General features: G+C 54.6%; 1 protein-coding gene across 2 annotated transcripts in view; it reads left to right on the top strand.

Moving 5' to 3' along the window:
• Syt7 (synaptotagmin 7) overlaps positions 1–17,451 on the top strand; it is a 57,670-nt gene that overhangs the window by 1,389 nt on the left and 38,830 nt on the right. The window lies entirely within an intron of this gene.

Raw genomic sequence — 17,451 nt, 5'->3', positions numbered from 1 at the left:
AGCACCTGGGTTACGAGGGTGAGGGAAACTCAGCCTGCTCCTCTGGAGCCTTATGCCCTTCTGTGAATGTCCTCTAGGTGAGGGCTGAAGGGACATTGAATTTGTGGAAGCCCTCTCCTCATCCGCCAAGCCCCAGCGCACCGGCTGGGGCATTTTCCCTTAAAGGAGCGAGGCTCCTGCACTAGGGCCAAGGACAGGACCATTCTGTCCCTTGGTTCACTCGCAGAAGTCCATAGCTTAGTTCAGAGACCAGCTCAGGAAGAGGGAGGGGGGTATGGCAAGGACACTCCCCTCCCCCCCCTTACCAGGCTTGCAGTTCCCCAGTTTTTTCCTCTTATGCCACCAGTCTCTAGGACCATGCTTATGCCCCCTTTCTCTCCCTCCTCATTCTCCTCCCATGCTGGAGCATCATGACATCACTACCCCTCCAAACACCTCTGCCCTCTCCCTAGAGGCCAACTTGATGTGCTTGGTGTCTTCTGGGCAGAGTCTGGACTCCAGTGCTGCCCCTGGACCTTTTCTTATCCTCACCTCCTCTGAACAGGACCTGTATTGCCCCTAGCAGCTGTGGAGCCCCCAGTGCCTGTGGCAGGGATAGCTCTGAGTAGGAAGAGGGTTAGCCTGAGGTTTGCTTCTCTCTGATGGCTGGAGAGCCTATTTAGCTCCTAGTCCTCCAGGGTTCTCAGAGGAGTGGGGGACCTGGGTCTGGCCTCCATGTCCCCTGGCGCCCCATTCTACCTCCTAAAGGCCCTGTGGCTCCAGGTCAGAGATGCCTTTCTGCAGCTCACCCAGGATCTCCCTGACTCTGCTACTCCCCAGCCAGGACTCTGTGTCCCCCATTCCTGCCCACCCTTTGCCTGGCACCAGGTGGGAGGGAGATATGCAAATGAATTCCTGTGTGACTCAGGCCAGCCCCTCCCCTCTCCCCTCTGGTCTCCCAGGAACCAGTAAGTACCTCTTACATCCTGATCTCCTCACCTCCCCCACCCCCCACCCCAGCCTCAAACACCTGCGGCCCAATTCTGCCTCTCAAAAAAGATCTCCTGTACTCTCCTGCCTGCCCCCTCCCTCAGAAGGTCCCTGTGGGTACTCCCTCTCATCACCCACTCTCTCTGCTGGTCCCTTGCCGGGCTCAGCAGAGAGTTAAGACCTTACCTGACAGGGGCCCTCCCCTCCCCACCTGGGCTTCGGTCCCCCAGGCACAGATACTCCAGTGTGAAAGAGAGGGACCATGAGAGAAAATGGGAGTCCAGCATGAATGAGACCACAGATCTCTTCCTTCCCATGCATACCCGAGCGCGAATGCTCTAGACACTGCTCAGCCTCCCCAGCTGTGCTTGGAGCCGCCCCTGGACCTGGCCTCCTGCTCCCCCTCAAGCTGGCCCGCCCAGCCTCTCTCCCTGGATTGCCTGCCGCTCTCCCCCCTCCCCTCAAGCTGGGCAGGACTTCAGCACGCCTGCAGGGGTCAGCGTTGCAGTGGGCAGGCAGGACAGGCAGGACAGCTGGAGGAGGAGGAGGGAGGGAGAGGTGACCTTGTGGTGAGCTAGTGAGCAAGACCAGAGAGGGACTGTCTGAGGGGTCAGGTCCTAAGGGCTGCCTGCCAGCCCCTAGCCCTTTGGGAGCTGAGCAGAGGTGTGCAAAGCCTTAGTCTGACACACCTGTTAGTGAGCTGTCTCCTGTACACTCAGGCAAGTCATTCCTTGGGGCATGAGGAATAGACTTACATGAGCTGCACAGGGGAAGAGGCCTTGGCATGGTGGACAGAGGAACCAGGGGACTGTCCAGCCTGACCCCTGTTCTTACTGGGTACATGTTAGGGGCCGAGGTCAATGGTGTGTGTGTGTGTGTGTGTGTGTGTGTGTGTGTGTGTGTAGCAGAAGTTAGAGGTATGGGCTGAAAGGGTAGATCAGAGATACATTGGGAGGACTAAAGGCCAGGGCTGGGGGCTGGGGAGGGGCCAAGGAAGGGCTGAACATTCCAACTGCATCGGGACCTTCCTGCTCCAGCCTGCCCTTCCTTCTCAAACTGCCCTGCTGCCTGCATCCTGGGACTGGGGCTGGAGTAGAGGCTGGGCCTGAAGATTCATTAGCTTCCCAACAGGTATGGCAGGGAGAGAACTTAACATCAGAGAGGGAGAAGATGCCCTGCAGGGTGTGGACAAATCACTGGTACCCACGAGCTATGGACTTGATGTGGCTCCTTCTTGGCCCTGGTTCATGCTGTTCTGTAGCTTTGGGGGACAGCCTGACCTGTAGGCCAGGGGCTCAAGGACTACAAGATGGTCCTGAGGGAGAGGGACCATCATGGGAGGGAGATGGTCCAGAAGTTTCTCTTTTGATGCTGAGCTGAAACAGGCTATATGGGGGTGACAGGCCAGCTGGTGACAGGTGAGGAGACAGCTGTAAGGCAGAAGTAATCGAAGACCAATCTTTGGGCAACTGGGTTCTACCCTTGGCTGTCCCCAAGCTCAGGCCTCAGGGACATTGAGGCAGCACAGAACATGTCTATCTGCCAGCCCTTATGGTAGCATGTCTGTAGGAAGGGCAGAGGAGGAGTGTGTGTCTCCCTCCCCTTCCTGCTTTCCCCCATCCCAGCTCTTTACCCATCTCCTATTCTCACAGGGACTTTGAATCCTTATTGAATCTGATGGACCATTTTTCAATAACCACTTCCCCCAAGGGAACGGGGTGGAGAACAGCAGGAGAGATGCTGGTGTGGGGAGATCACCCATGGGCCAGGAGGCCCAGGCCTGAGGACAAGTCAGCCTCGTGGCCACCGAGAGACACCGCGGCATCCCAGGTGGGCAAGGCGGCCTTGCTGGGAGCCAGGACCCCTGCTGTGTGGACAGTGCCCTGCAGGTGGCATGCGTGGCCAGCGAGGTCAGCTTTCTCTGTCAGGGCAGTCACTGGTCTGGCCAGGTGCCGGAGCTAGCCTGTGCCAGGCCCCGCCTGGGTACCCTCCTGCCTTGCCAGGGAACCCCAGCCAGTGGTGCCAAACAAATTGTGCCAGGTCCGTGGACATGGAGGTCTCTGACCTTCCAGGCGGTGAGGGCAGGCCTGCTGGACCCTGTCCAGTTAGTATCTGGAGGTATAGGACTTTGTCTCACCCAGCACAATTCCCTGAGGGTTGGAACAGAGTTGGCAGACAGCATGGGACCTGTGGAAGGGGCTGGATGGTGCCCAGAGCCTGCGCCTGCATTCTATATCAGTCAGTGGGAAGGTGGGCTGTGACACCAAGCCTGTTCTGGGGCAGTGGGGGGGGGGGACGGGCTGCAGCCTCTGCCTGGAAGGCTGGAAGGTCCTCTTGTCACTTGTGGGGCTGGCGGGAGCTGACTTGAGGTCTTAGGGGTTGATGCGTTCACATGATTGCAGGTGTGGGGGCCCCAGGGTGGGGCAGGGGAGAAGCAGTGTCTATGTACCTACGTGTGTGCGGGCGGCAGCTGGCCCGCAGTAATAGCTGCGCTCATCGGAGCACCGTGCCCGCTGTAAACAGCAGCTAATGAGTGTATTTGTAGCAAGGTGCGTTGAGGTGCGCAGGGAGCTGTGACGAAAAGCTTTGGGGAGGGCTCCTCCCCCAGCCCTGTGCCCGGCCAGGCAGGACCTGTGCCCTCTAGGGACCTTGCCTGCCCTCTGCCACACCTCCCACCTGCTGGCTTAGCCACCTCTGAGGCCTCAGTCTTTGGGGGAGCATAGCCTTGCTTGGCTGGAAGCAAGCTCGCTTGGGTGTGGATGTGGGGTGTTCGTGTGTGCGGATACAAGCATCGCCACGACTGTGCATGCACACATGCATATGCATGTGTGTGTGTGTGCACATGCACGTGAACATGCCCTCTGTGCTCACCCCCGACTGAAATAAGGACCGCCCCTGCCTCCAGAGTGACCCCCAGAATGACGAAACCAAAGATGCTGTGGAAATAGGCACATGCTGCTGGGGCTGCTCGTTCACAGAGTGAGGGAGGCTGGGGGCTTCCAGTGCTGCCCATGAGAGAAGACAGGGTGACCCCGTTCTGCCTGTTGAAGGAGACAGGAGGGAGATATCTGAGCCCCAACCTGAGCAGGCTCCCAGTCTTGCCGCTTGTATCTGAGAAAGGGAAGAACTTAGAGCCTAGAGGTCCCAGGAGCCCGGGGAAGATAGGCGCACCCTCCCTCGCTGGGAGAGGCTGGGGCTTGGGTGGCGTGAAAGGGGCGCCTGTGCGAAGCTTTGCACGAGGGGAGTGGAGGAGAGAGCTGTGTGGCTAATGTGTCCAATTAAATTACTTCAAACCCTGCCGCGGCAGCTGCTCCCCGTGGGGCTCTGGGTACAAATTGGATCCATCTCATTACCACAGGGTGGTGTCAGCCGGGCCAGAGAGCTGCGGCCAGCACAGCCCGGCACACACCAGGCCCTCTCCTGCTCTGCCCAACCCGGCCCTACCACGGGGTCCTCAAGTAGTGGCTCACTCCGACACCCTTCAGAGTCCCCAGGCAAACTGTGGCTTTCTGCCTGCCTTGCCCTCCCTTATCCCTTCCTTGGCAGCCCCAGGACCCCTCTGAGCCCTTGCCTGTTTTTTCTTCAGTAATGGGGGGTTTGTGCTTTGAAGGGGTTCCTTCTCAGGTCCCCCAGCATGACCTGCCCTCTTTCCTGATAGTATCAGTAGAGCCCAAATAGCAAGCGTTGTTCGTGGAATGCTGATTGTATTCTAAGCACTTGGCTCGTACGTTGCCAGCCATGGCCATCCGTGTAAGTCTCGACGTTGGCATGTTCCCGTAGCAGGTGGCCCCAGTATTTTCCTCTGTAAAATGGGCAGCGAGATGGCTCTTTCCTCCTCCGTGGCTAGAGGGTGAGGTGAGTTAAGGCAGGAGACGTCTTCAGCGGAGAGCCTAGCACATAGTAAACACTCAGCCAACGGCAGCTGTTATCATCATTATCGCACATCAAGTGATTGATGTGTGGGACGGGCGTCTGGGAGCTCCGAGGAGGACATGCCTGCTACTTCCTTGGTGGCAGACTTGGGAAGGACTTCACTGAGGTGGTGGTTGGTGACAGTTAGGTGTCATCAACATAACCAAGATGGTTGAGTGCCAGCTGAGGGGCCTAGTGCTGTTTTAAACACATAGCACACTGGCCCATCCTCAGAAAACCCTGACAAGTGAGAATTTACCGGTAGAGGAAGTTAGTCTGGGATCTCAGCCGCACTACTGGACCTGAGTGTGAGCTCTGGGTATAGGGCCTTGGCTCTTGAAGGCAGAATGAGAGCATGCCATGGGAGCGGGCACAAGCAAGGCGTCAGTAAAGATGGGTACAGCTCACGAGCGGCTCAGGGAGCTGAGGAGTCCTGGCCAGTTGGGCATCAGTGAGTGCAGAACTTGCTTGGAATGGGGCAGTGGCAGGAAGCAAGGCTTGGAAGGTACCTTGGGCCAGATCACAAAAGGCTCTAGCATTCAAAAATAGGAAAAGTGGATTTTTTTCAATGAAGGCAATGGAAGCCTTTGAGCAGGTCTTTATAAAGAAGATGAACAGCATGGGAGTGTGGAGGATGCGAGACCCAGTGGCAGGCGAGTCGATGGAGCAGGAATCTCTGCAGGGGGCATTCCTACCCCTACCTCTGCTCAGCTTCTCCTCAGTCTTTTACCTGCACAGGGCTGGGTCCCAGATGCCCACGTGAGGAGCTTGGCAGCACCCAGCTAGACTCGGACATATCCTTGGCAAGCTGGTGGCGGGGAATGGGCAGTCAGTGCAGCCTGAGAGGGCTGGGCATCAACATAGATCCAAGCGCTGTCTCTTGGAGCATCAGAAAAGGCTTAATAAGCTTAGCTACTCAGGAGGCTGAGATCTGAGGATCTTGGTTCAAAGCCAGGCTCGGCAGGAAAATCCACGAGACTCTTAATCTCCAATTAACCACCAGAAAGCCAGAAGTGACACTGTGACTCAAAGTAGTAGAGCAAAAAGCTAGGGACAGCACCCAAGCCCTGAGTTCAAGCCCCACAGCTGACAGAAAGAGGGGTGGGGGTGAAGGAAGGAAGGACAGAAGGAAGGAAAGGAAAGAAAAGAAAAGGAAAGGAAAGGGTTCTCAGGGAGTGATGACCAGCTAGGTGGGCAGGCTAGCAAGCGGGGAAGGCCCAGGCCTGGGGGGCCCAGATAATGTCCTCGAGATTGGCTCTGCGTCTACTCCTACCCTAGGCATCAGGCCCAGGCCCTGGAGGAGCCACACTCTAGCCACCAGGCCTGAGCTCCAGTGCCCCATCAGAGCCAAACTGTCTCCACGGCAACTCGGTGGGCCGCCTCCCTTTCTGTGCCCACGGCCCCTGGCACAAGGGCCGCTCCCAGCAGGGCCTGGGTATGTCTTCCTACTTCCTTTGGGGGTCATCTCAGGGCACACACCCTCACACAGGGCCCTGGCAGCACACACATTGGCATTTGTGTCCCTGTGCACGTGTGTGTGCACATACACACACACAGACATTCATCCTGAAACAAGAAGTAGGGAGAAGGCCTACGGTGCCCACTCACCTTAGCCGGGGATTTGTTCCATGGGAGGCGGTTGGTCAGATGGCATCAAAGAGCCTGATGCCAGGATGAACCGTGGACCTCTGCCTTGGGGACAGAAGCGAGCCCAGAAAGGGGACTCTCACAGATTCCTTGATTCCTTTCTTTAATCCTCACAGCTGTCCTGCAAGGAAGATCACATTGTCACTGTCTTGCAGATAAGGAAACTGAGGCCCAGAATGCTGGAAGGTCCTGGGTGGGTCACTCAGCAGAACAGGGATAAGATGGAGTCAGCCTGACTCCAAAGGCGAGGTCCTAACCACTTGAATACACTGCCTGGCACCTCCTCTACCCTACTAGGATCCGAGCCAGCCTGTCTCTCAGCCCGTCTCTCACAAGGAGCACTTGAAGTTTGTACTGGCTGCAGAGCTGGACTCGGAATGTGTCCCCGGCACCTCCTTTAGTGCTTGGGCTCTTCCCTGAAGCCTTTGTTCTTAGGTCCCTGAGTGGAGTAAAAGCTCCTACCCGCCCTGTCTCCATCATTCTCTTCTCCAGGCAAGGTGGAGGGATCCTCTCTCCAAGGGAGGCTCCTGGGGAAAATGGGAGGAGCCCTCACTCCCTGCTTGGCACCTGCCAGCCCCAGAGCAGCCTCATGAATCGTCTGTGTGCCCCCCCCCCCTACACAACCTCATTCCTCCCTCTCCAGCCCCCGCCTGGTTGGGGAGGTGCGAAGGGAGCGATTTCACAGCCTGTCAGCTGAGGCCTAAAAATACCCAGAACTCTGAGATGCTTGGGCAGGGGGAGGAGAGAGCAGGGACCAGGAATGGGGTGGAGGGGTGCAATCGTAACTCACTCAGAGGAACCTTGGTGGCGCCATAGCCCCGCTGGAGAATGAGGGGCAGATCTTCTGGTCCCAGGTTTCCCCCCCTCTCCCCCATGGCTTCACATCTGGAGGTGACAATGGGAGGTGGGTATCCCCAGGGTTGTAAGAACTCAGCAGTGGCCTCCAGAGCTGAGGGGGGCTTGGTCTCCAGTAAGAACTGTAGACCCCAGACCTCGCTCCACCCCCAAGCCTCCAGTTGATGTCTCTTCCTCCCTCTCCACCCCCAGATTGGCTGGCGTCTTTAGAGCCAGGCTGAGCCTGGGGCTGCCTCCTTCCCAGAGAAGGTGCCTGCTTCTGTTCGGGGAGAGGCGAGAGGGAGGCGGTGGGGCTGGGGGTGCCAGCAGGTAGATGATGTGATGAGCTAGCCACCCAGGCACTAGAAGGAAGCGGAGGAAAAAGGGTGTGGTAGCTGGCGTCACTGCCACGTGGCCACGCCCTGCAGTATCACACGTGGTCCCCACACGTCAACCAGAGTGGGGGACACGGTGTGTGAATGTGCGCATGCGTGCAGGTGCGAGCGCATGTGCATAGCTACCTGTGTGGATCGAGCAGCTGGAGTTGGGCAGTTCTGGAATGTTTGTGGACATGTGTTGCCCAGCAGGGCTAGGCCGGGTAGACGCAGGGTGAAAGCACAGAAACAGGTGTAGAACTGTGCACAGACAGCACACGCAGGCATGGGGCCGTGTGTGCATCCATGTGGAAACCTGGTGGCACGGATGGCTGTACGGAGGGCTGTGACAGAGATCTCTGTGGCAGGGGCTGAGGGGCCTTAGGGAGGTTGATCCTAAGGGACTTTCAGAGCATGGGGCAGAAGTGATGGATTCAAATCTAGACCTGCCATGGAGTGCTTGGTTTTGTGACCTTGGGCATCTTGACCTTGTAGTACTTCCTTTCCCATCTGTGAAGTGGGGCATTTGAACAGGTAAATTGTCAGAGACTGTGCCTGCCACTGTTACTGCCAGGCCGGCATGAGCTATTATTATCTCTTATTATTATGTCCAGGTGAGAAGACTAAGGCCCAGAGAGGGCAAATAATCTATGCAAAGACACACAGTAATTTGGCAGCAGAGCCAAGGCTAGAACCCAGACTGTGGTGTCCTAAGATGAGGATTTGGTCAAGTCTAGGGCCTCATGGTATGGTTCCCTAGGGGCCACATGAAGCCCACACCTGCCAGATCTGGGCACTGGTCCTGGGAACTCTTAGACCTCAGCATCTTCAGCTAATGTCATGTGGTAGGGGTCCTCAGGGCAGCGGCCTGGACACAGATGACCACCTTAGATCCATTGTCTGGCTAGAGTTGGCACCATGTTCACTGGCTAGCTCTGTGGACGTGGCCAAGTCACTCAACCCTCGTGAGTCCTAGTTTCTTCTCTATAATAGGAGAGCAGTACTGTGTACTTTATGGGGTTGTCATGGGGATCAATCGGAGTCCTGTATACCATGTGGTAAGGAGCTGGCACACTCTGCCTACTAAGTGTTTGATAATGTTGCTGCAATTAGAACCCGGGCAGAACCCTTCCACCCAGTGCCTACTCTTGCTTCCCTTCCACCTGTGGCCATCCTTGCTCCCTTCTGTCCATCGCCCCACTCTCCCGGGGTCTTTGATAGGGGTGTGACTTCCTGGCAACCCAGATCCCCACCTCCTTCCTCTGTTGTTGCCCAGGAGGGCACAGGGCCCACCACCAGGTGGCCCTTCAGCATCCATTTGCCAGATGACCTTGGATGAGCACCATTTCCTATCTGAGCCTTGATCCTTCCCCCTGAGAAGCAAAGAGGTTGGACCCTGCAGTACTAAAGGCTTCAGGTCATGTTCCTGTGTGACCCAGGAGGGGCCCTAGCTTGGCCCACTAGAGGAGGTAGCAGGTGGACAGGGACAGGGAGGGAGGTCGGTTGGCTGCCCCCCAATGGGGCCTGAGCTGGCTGGTGGCCTGCTGTTGTCCCTGCCCGCACCTGTGGCTGTGTAGGAGGGCGTGTAGGCCTGGCTGGCTGGCCACTGACATTGGGGAGGCTCAAGGACAATGACGTAGAGAGAGGCCTTCTGGTGGCCCTGGGATCTGCCACTCCAAGCCGTCCTTCCCCATTCTCCTCCCCCTCTCTCTGGGGTTTTCCTCCAGCAATTCCCCCTTCCTTCCTGCCCTTCCTGTCTCCTTCCCCGATCTGGAGTCTCCGTTCTCCACACACACACACTCTCTCTCTGTCTCTCCTTTTCTCTCTTTTTCTTTCTCTCTCGCCTACCATTCTGATTATTTTCCAAGCTACCTTCTTCCTCTCTCTGGAGAAGAGCCTTCCCTCTCCTCTGCCTCTGGGTCCTCAGAGTTCTTCCCTTCTTTCTTCCTGCAGCCCAGTTTCTCCAGATATCCCAGGCTCCCTCTGCTGCTCCAGGACACAAGCCTCCTTTACTCTGCGTGGATATGTTCAGGCTGCTTCTTGCTCCTCGGCCTCTGGTGCTGTTGTACTCAGAGCCTCTCTCTGCCTAGCATCCTCACTTCTCTTTTTCCACTTCCTTGAACTGCCCTTTTTCTTCACACATGCCCTCCAACCTCTGCCCTGCCAGCCCCTGACCTGGGCAGTTTCTGTGGCTGTGTCTGCTACCTAGTGTTTCCACAACCCCCACCACCAGGCCTGTGAGTTGAGAAAGGGGTCAACTCAGGGCCTTGGGACTGGCAGCCTTGCTTCCTAATTAGCAAAAGGTAATTGCCTGGAAAAAAATTTCATTTAGATTGAGACTCCAAGACTTCAAGTTAAAGCCGAGCCAGCTGATGGCCCCTGGGGAGGAGGGGGAGGGGGATACAGCCCTCATCGGGGCCTCAGAAAGCCCCTCATGAGATGGAGACACCTAGAACTGCCTGCCTGGCTCACCCTGAAGATACCTTCTTTGGGCAAGTGGGAAGTAAGCTCCGGCCAGCCGGCCTACCATCTCCACTGAGCTCTTAACTATGTACTCGCTGCGCAGCTTAGGGAAAGCCACTTTGTTCTTCAAGCCTTTCATTTTCTTTCCTATATAACCCTAGCTTGGCCATTCCTGCCCGCCTTGGCCCTCAGTCTGTGGTCCTAAAAGCACTTAGCAGGCTGTAAGTGCTATCTATGGCTATGAGGCTTTGTTTTTCCCTTGCAGCTCTCAGGTGAGGGGTGAGGATGGTGGAGGGGTGGGGTGGCGTGGCCTGAACAACACCTAAGGGGTAGGTGGGTCACTGGAACGTGCTGCTGAGAAGCAAATTTCAGAGCACACAGATATGGTTTCACATCCATGCCAGTATTTTTTTTCTCAAGCCTAGCGTGCTACTACTTGGGCCACGGCTTTACTTCTGGCTTTTTTGTAGGGGAGAGGTGGGGAGTGGTTAATTGCAGATAAGAGAGTCTCATGGACTTCTCTACCCAGGCTGGCTTTATTTTGCTTTGTTCTGTTTTTTGTTGGTCATGGGGCTTGAACTCTGGGCCTGAGTGCTGTCCCTGAGCTCTTCAGATCAAGGCTAGCCCTCTACCCCTTGAGCCACAGCACTACTTCCCATTTCCCGGTGGTTAATTGGAGATAAGAGTCTCATGGACTTTCTTGCCTGGGCCGGCTTTGAACCACGATCCTCAGGTCTCAGACTCCTGAGTAGCTAGGAGTACAGGCATGAACCACTGTGCTTGACTCGTTACAATCTTAATACTCACCAGATACCCCATCTGAGTGGGTACCTCGCCTCTCTGAACCCCGCTTTCCTCATCTGTCACATGCTTGAACATGATGCTTCCTCTGGCAAGGCAGGGGAGGGTAGCGGGTTGTAAGGCTAAATGACATAATGTTTGCAGAACTCTGTACAGTGCTTGGTGTATAGCAAGTGCTCAATAAATGATAGTGGCTGAATCTACTGTCATTAAAGTCATTATCTCAACTCCATGTCTGGATCCAAGAAGCTCTTATCTTCAGATGGTTTTATTTGCTTTGCTTTGTGTTTGTAGAAGGAGGGGAGTTTCTCCAGCCAGTGAGGCTAATCTTAAGTAGTCCTAAGAAGCACCAAACATAATTGCTTCTCACTTGTAGAGGAAGGGACTAGGAGTGTCCTGCAGTCATGTTCCCCTCCCCCCCATCCCAACCCTCACTTATCCCTAGGGAGGGGCTGTAGGCAAGGTACTTGTTTGGATGAGTGTGAAGTATGGGGCTTCTGCTCTGAGATAGACTATGCTGGCCTTGCAGAAGAAGGAATGATTGGGCTTTGTTTAAACAAGTCCACCACACTCATCTGGAGGAGGGAGCCGGACATTTTCCCGTTCCCAGGACTGGTCATCTGCCTTGAGCCTGGCCTATGATCTGGCCAGCATGCTCTCAAGGAGGCAGGACACAGTCAGACAAGTAGGAGCATGCGGTTGTGAGCAATGCTTCAAGCTCAGAGTGCCAGATTGCCCCAGGAGCCGTGAGGGGGCGGCGGGGGCCAGACCGTCTGCCGCTCCTTCCCTGCCCGCCCAGCACCACCACTGGGGACCTTCTGTGCTCCTGTTCTGGGTGCAGTGCCATGCCAGCCGCCAGGAGGCAGAGTGTCTGGCTACCCTAGAAGGAAGGGAGCGATGTATGTATGAGTGGGGAGGCTCTTTGTGTAGGGCTTCGCTGGGGTTCACACCAGCTGAGCAGAAGGAGCTCTTCAGATCTGCCAGTCTGCAGTTAGGGGTCGAACAGGGAGGAACTGGTAGAGCGCCACCACTTGGCTGTTATTGTGAAAAGGCTCTGGTTTCTTGAATCCTGTCGAGAGCAATGCCAGGGCCTGGAGAAGAGGAAGCATCATGGAGGGAGTCATCCTGGACTGAGAGGCATTTCAGCACCAAGGGCAGGGTCAGGCAGAGGCCAGGGGTTTCAGCACCACGGACAGCGCAATGCACCTCGCTGCGCTATCCACATCATCTGTGATATGGTAACCCTGGAAGAGTTAAAAATACACACATACATACATACATACATACATACATACATACATACATACATACATACATACATACATACATACATACATACATACATACATACATACATACATACATACATAAAAAAATAAAGCAACATGTATGAGAGGGAACCTCAGACACTCTAAATTCCAACACGAAGGCTGAGAACCAGACGGACGAGTGAGTAGTCCAAGGTCATACAGCCGCTGGAGAGGCAGAACTGGATTCAGATCCCCATCCGTCTCTCTCCATCGATCTCCCTCACATCTGGATTTCCACATCTTGCCCCTCACCTGGCTCAAGCATCTCTAGGAGCCACTTCACATGCTGGTGGGTCCTTCAGATCCCTGGCAAAGACTGAGTGTTCCCCTCCCCCACCGAAAAAACGCCGGGTAGATGATTCCTCGCCCCTTCGAGGCTCTAAGCCTCACGTAGGAGGAAGTCAGGAAGGACAGGTGCCACGTCCTGTATGGAAGCCTGTAGCCTGAGGAGGTAGAGTTGAGTCATCAGCATGAGGAATTGTGCAGTGCTCCCGAGATCCACAAATGAATTACAGCACACCGTTCCAACCTCGGCTTCTTTGCAGCCCTGTATTATTAATAACAATAAGATGCTGATTTAGGCCAAGGCACATCTATGCATTATTCATAGGAGTAACTAGTGGTCAAGGCCCTGCACTTAATCATCACACATCCCTGATCCTGCCTCCGCTCCACACTCCTGGAGGAGAGGCAGGATCCATCTCACCTACTCCTGCCTTGGGCTCCTGCTGTTCTGATGGACATGATCGTTTTCATGGCTGTCCAGGCAGTTCATTGGCTATGGGACCAAGGTGGGTGGGGGAGGCAGCAGGTTCCTGACTTAACTCTCAGCTAGATACCCTTCAGCCTGGGCTCCCTGTTCAGAGCTGACCCCCATCCTGGATGGCTTTAACACCAGTGGCTTCTGAGCTCAGCAGCTCTCTGGGTTCTGCAGATAGAGGGTCTGTCTTCCCTTCCTCCTCTTTTGAACCCAAAGATGGAAGCTTGGTGAACCAGGCCTCCTCCTTAAACCAAGAATCTGTGGGAAATGAGGCAGATATGGTAAGGGAGGAGATCACCAGGCTGACGATACCCCTATCAACAGCGTTAAATGAGATCATGGATTTGAAACCCTCAGTAAAGTGGCCAGCACTTTGCAAAGTGTTCTGCAAGGTACAAATGCAAACAATGATTCCCAAGGCCATGCTCTTTGCATGAGAGAGAGAGAGAGAGAGAGAGAGAGAGAGAGAGAGAGGAGAGAGGTAGGTAGGGAAGGCATGGATGTGGCCCTTGTCCCTGGCTACATCTTGCTCCCTGATGAGGAGTCAAAGCGCTTGTGGATCGTGACATGTCCCCGTCCAGTTTCTTGCTGGAACAGCTCCTGGCCCATCCGGATAATCCTTCATTCGCTGTTTACTCACTTGGCATCTCCTCTGAATTCTAAACTGTCTGCATCCAGCCGGCCTCTGCGGCCCCTGCCAGCATGCTCTCTCCAGCTCACTCACGCATTATCTGTTTTTATTACAGTCAAGGTTGAGGAAGCTTGCTCATGCTAAGCCCCTATTTTGAGATACTTGTAACTTTCCAAAACAATCCCCCTCGGGCCTCCTCTTTTACCAATTCTGTTCCTGCCTCGGGTGAGGCCTGACTTGTCCTGGGCACCTACTTGGCTTTCTGAAAGGCACTCTGGGTAAATGGCCGGAGGGCAGAGGGGGAGAGCCAAGGCCCAGCTTTCCTCAGAAGGGCAAGCTGGGCTTTCTTGTTGCCTTCTCTATTTCATTCTCTTTTTTCCTCTTACAAGGAGAGAGCTGCCAGGTTCCAAGGTACATAGCTGGGGACAGGGAGTTTCAAAGTGAAGAAAGAGCAGCAAATTCTGTAGGACGCTACGAAGCCAGGCTTTACCTGACTGGCTGAGCATCCAGGTTTGGCTCTGTGGTTTTTCTCTTCCTTTCTCCTCACCCCTGCCTCACCCCCGGGCTTTCTTGTGTAGTTGGGTTAGGAGGAGTAGAGGAGGTAGTATAGGCACTAAGATGCCCTCCCGCTTCTCCTGCCCAAATTGCCCTGGAGCTGTAAGGCTCTGCCCACTTGTAAACACCCTCCCGCCTTGGCTGAGGGAGCATCCTGCAGAACCCTGTGACTCCAGCTTTCACCGTTTCCACCTTCAACGTCATCCTGGAGGCTGGGGAGAGAGCTGCATAGTGCAGAATCAGGTGGGAGGAGGCGGGCTCAGGATGGGAAGGTGCTGGCAGACAGAGCCCCAACCACCCTCAGCAGCACTCTGCTCTATCTCCGGAGGAGTTGTTGCACCGTAGTCAGACCCAGAGACAGGGCCCTAGGCATACCCTAGGCCACACCTTCCACTCCTTTGCATTCCTGGCCTGCTTGGTTCTAGAACCCAATCCCCAGAAAGGTTGGGGATCTGTACATGGGCTAAGTCTATCTACTGTAGATGATTTACTGGACCCCTGTCCAGGCCAGTAGAGTAGGGAAGAGCCCTAAAGCCAGGAAATGTGTGTCAGAAGGGTCCCTGAAATGCTTGGGTTTACTTAGGCCTGGCTCCACCTGGAAACATTCTGGAGTAAGTCGGAGCCCTTTCCCTGACTTCTCTGTATTTGGGTTCCCTTGATCCTTTTCTTTATTCTCTGTCTGTGGAGTGACTTACTTGAACGCATAGCTCCCCTTGTGTGGAACAAGAGGAATGGGGGCAGGGCTTGGGTCTGAAAGACCTCAGGACTCCTCCTGGCTTTTTGTCTCTCGTACTGTGTTCTCTTGAGTGAGTCATGAGCCCTTCTGAGCCTCAGTTTCCTTCCCTGCACCATGGGCATAAGAGAGTTGCTTTCAGAGGATGCTGAGGACCCTGGGCATGACTCAATGGCGAGCATACCTTAGTTACTGTGACTAATGGCACATGGGATTCGGGGATTCCAGAAAGAGCCTCCAGGAGATTGGAAAGTCTAGATTGGGAGGGTTTGGGGAAGATGCAACAACTTGTGAGAGCAAATGAATTGTGGGAAAAAGAGACTCCCAGGGCTTCCAGTCACTTGTCTTTGCCAAGGAAGGTTCATAACAAAGGTGGTTCTTAAAGAGTAAGGCAAAAAGAAAGTGGATAGAGAATCAGTTCATTCAAGCCCGAAGCTGGAAGAGGCTGCTGTCTGTGTGTCTGTCATTGGGAAAGGCTTCCTGCAGGAGGCATGTCCGTGTGTCTGTCACTGAGGAAGGCTTCCTGCAGGAGGCGGGCTTACCAAGAACCTTGAATAACTTCATGTGTTTGTTTAGCAGTTTACGTCTCCAGTCTCTCTGTGTATGTTGGGCTGCAGAGATGAGTAATCTGGGGTTGTTTCAGCCTTCCAAGTATTCCCAGTGTGGAAAGGACAGAAAGCTAATGATTAGCCCCAAATGGTGAGTTGTCATAGCTCCTGGAGATGGAGAAGGACTTGTGGGAGGCAGTAAAGCTCATCGTTGGCTTCATGCCTGGAAGGTAGAGAGGGCAAGGAAAAGTGACCTAGGCAAGGGGAACCACTCCTGCAAAGGCTCCCAGGAACCTGTGGGAAGAAGGAAAACAGGGTGTGGCTAGTGTGCAGTGTGGCCCATTACAGATCGCTGTCACGTGGCTCTGAGGAAGGCCACGAGCCTCCAAGGCCTTTACTTCTCCATGCCTCTGTTTCTTCCTCCAAGAAATGGGGCTAATAAGGGCTTGAGGTTCTGGTGATGGGGCATAAACTTTCTGATGCAGCGTCTGTCACTTTGTGTGTCCTCAGTGTTAGCTATTATTTCTTCCTGACAGCCCCCCAGCAGGGGCAGTCGGGACTTATTATCATCATTTTGAGGGGAAGGCACTGAGACCTACCTACCTCAGGCCTTGCCTTGGTGCACGTAGCTGGCCCAGGCCCAAGTTGGGGCTCAGACCCAGATCATCTGCACAAATTTACTGCATGTGTTCTGCTATGCCTTAGAAAGGACGAGCAGGAAAAAGAAGCAATAGAATGTAAGTAGACAGACAATGACACATTTAAAAGGTGAAGAATTCTGGCTCTGAGGAAACACATGCCTAGCTACACTTCACGAATGTGTGTGTGTGTGTGTGTGTGTGTGTGTGTGTGTGTACGTGTGTGTGTGTGAGAGAGAGAGAGCATAAGCATAGATGCCTGTGCCAGGGGTGAGACTCTGTGTGTATGTGAGAACCGTGGGTGTCCCTGTCTGGGGGTGTGTGTGGATGTGCCTCTCCCTCCCCAGCCCACCCCTGCCGCACTGTCCTCCTCAGGGCAGCTGGTGAGCTTGCTCTCAGAAGTTTCTCCCTTCTTCCCGCAGCTCCCCGGGGCCTCTCAGCTGCCCGTGGGCCTGTTTGATTCTGTTCATCCATAAATCATGGCTCACTGAGGAGATGAGAAGGAGAGGGGCAGAACCCTGGCAGGAGACTGAGCTGGGTCTCCAGTTCACACCTAAGGCCCAAGCTGGCTTCCAGCTGTCACCCCCTACTCTACGCCTCCATATTTCTATCTTCTCTTCTCCCTGCCATAGGTACTCACGGGTACTTGCTGCATTGTCTAAGCCCTAGGCTAGTTACTGGGACAAGGGGTGATTGGTGGCACATAAAATTGAGTAAGATGTGACCCCTGACCTCTGCTGCCCTGTGGGGATGTCTCAAGTGTATCCAGTTCTGATTCATTCAACACTCACTGAAAACCAGCTCCGTATGCCCCAGATATGGCTAGTACAGGTCATGACGTGGTGAGGCAAGCATAATAGCTGGCATTTATTGCTTACTTACCGTGTCAGGCACAGTGCTAAGTACATTATACATGCTAATTCCTTCAAGCCTCACGGTAGTCCTATGAAAAATGTACTTTATCGTTCCCCCCCTCCCCTCCGTTTATAGATGGGAAACAAAGGCCCACAGAGATTAGGTCACAGAGCCTGGAAGAATCTACACTAGAATCAGAGCCCAAGAGTGACTGCAGAGCCCTGGATCTTAATCACTAAGAGACAGTGTGATAGGAATTCAGCGGCAGGAGAAATTAATCCCCCTCCCCCGGCCCCCAGACAGATTAAGGTAGGCTTCCTGGAGGGAGTGTTTTCATCCAGGGCTAGAAAAATCAAGTCTGTCAGGCAGAGTTGGACATGAAGAAAGAACAGAAGGGGCGTGTATGTGTGTGTGCGCATGT

The sequence above is a fragment of the Perognathus longimembris genome, chromosome 13 (assembly GCF_023159225.1).
Source record: "Perognathus longimembris pacificus isolate PPM17 chromosome 13, ASM2315922v1, whole genome shotgun sequence".
Classification (NCBI taxonomy): domain Eukaryota; kingdom Metazoa; phylum Chordata; class Mammalia; order Rodentia; family Heteromyidae; genus Perognathus; species Perognathus longimembris.
The sequence above is the reverse complement of the archived record's forward strand: the minus strand, read 5'-3'. Positions and strand labels throughout refer to the sequence as shown.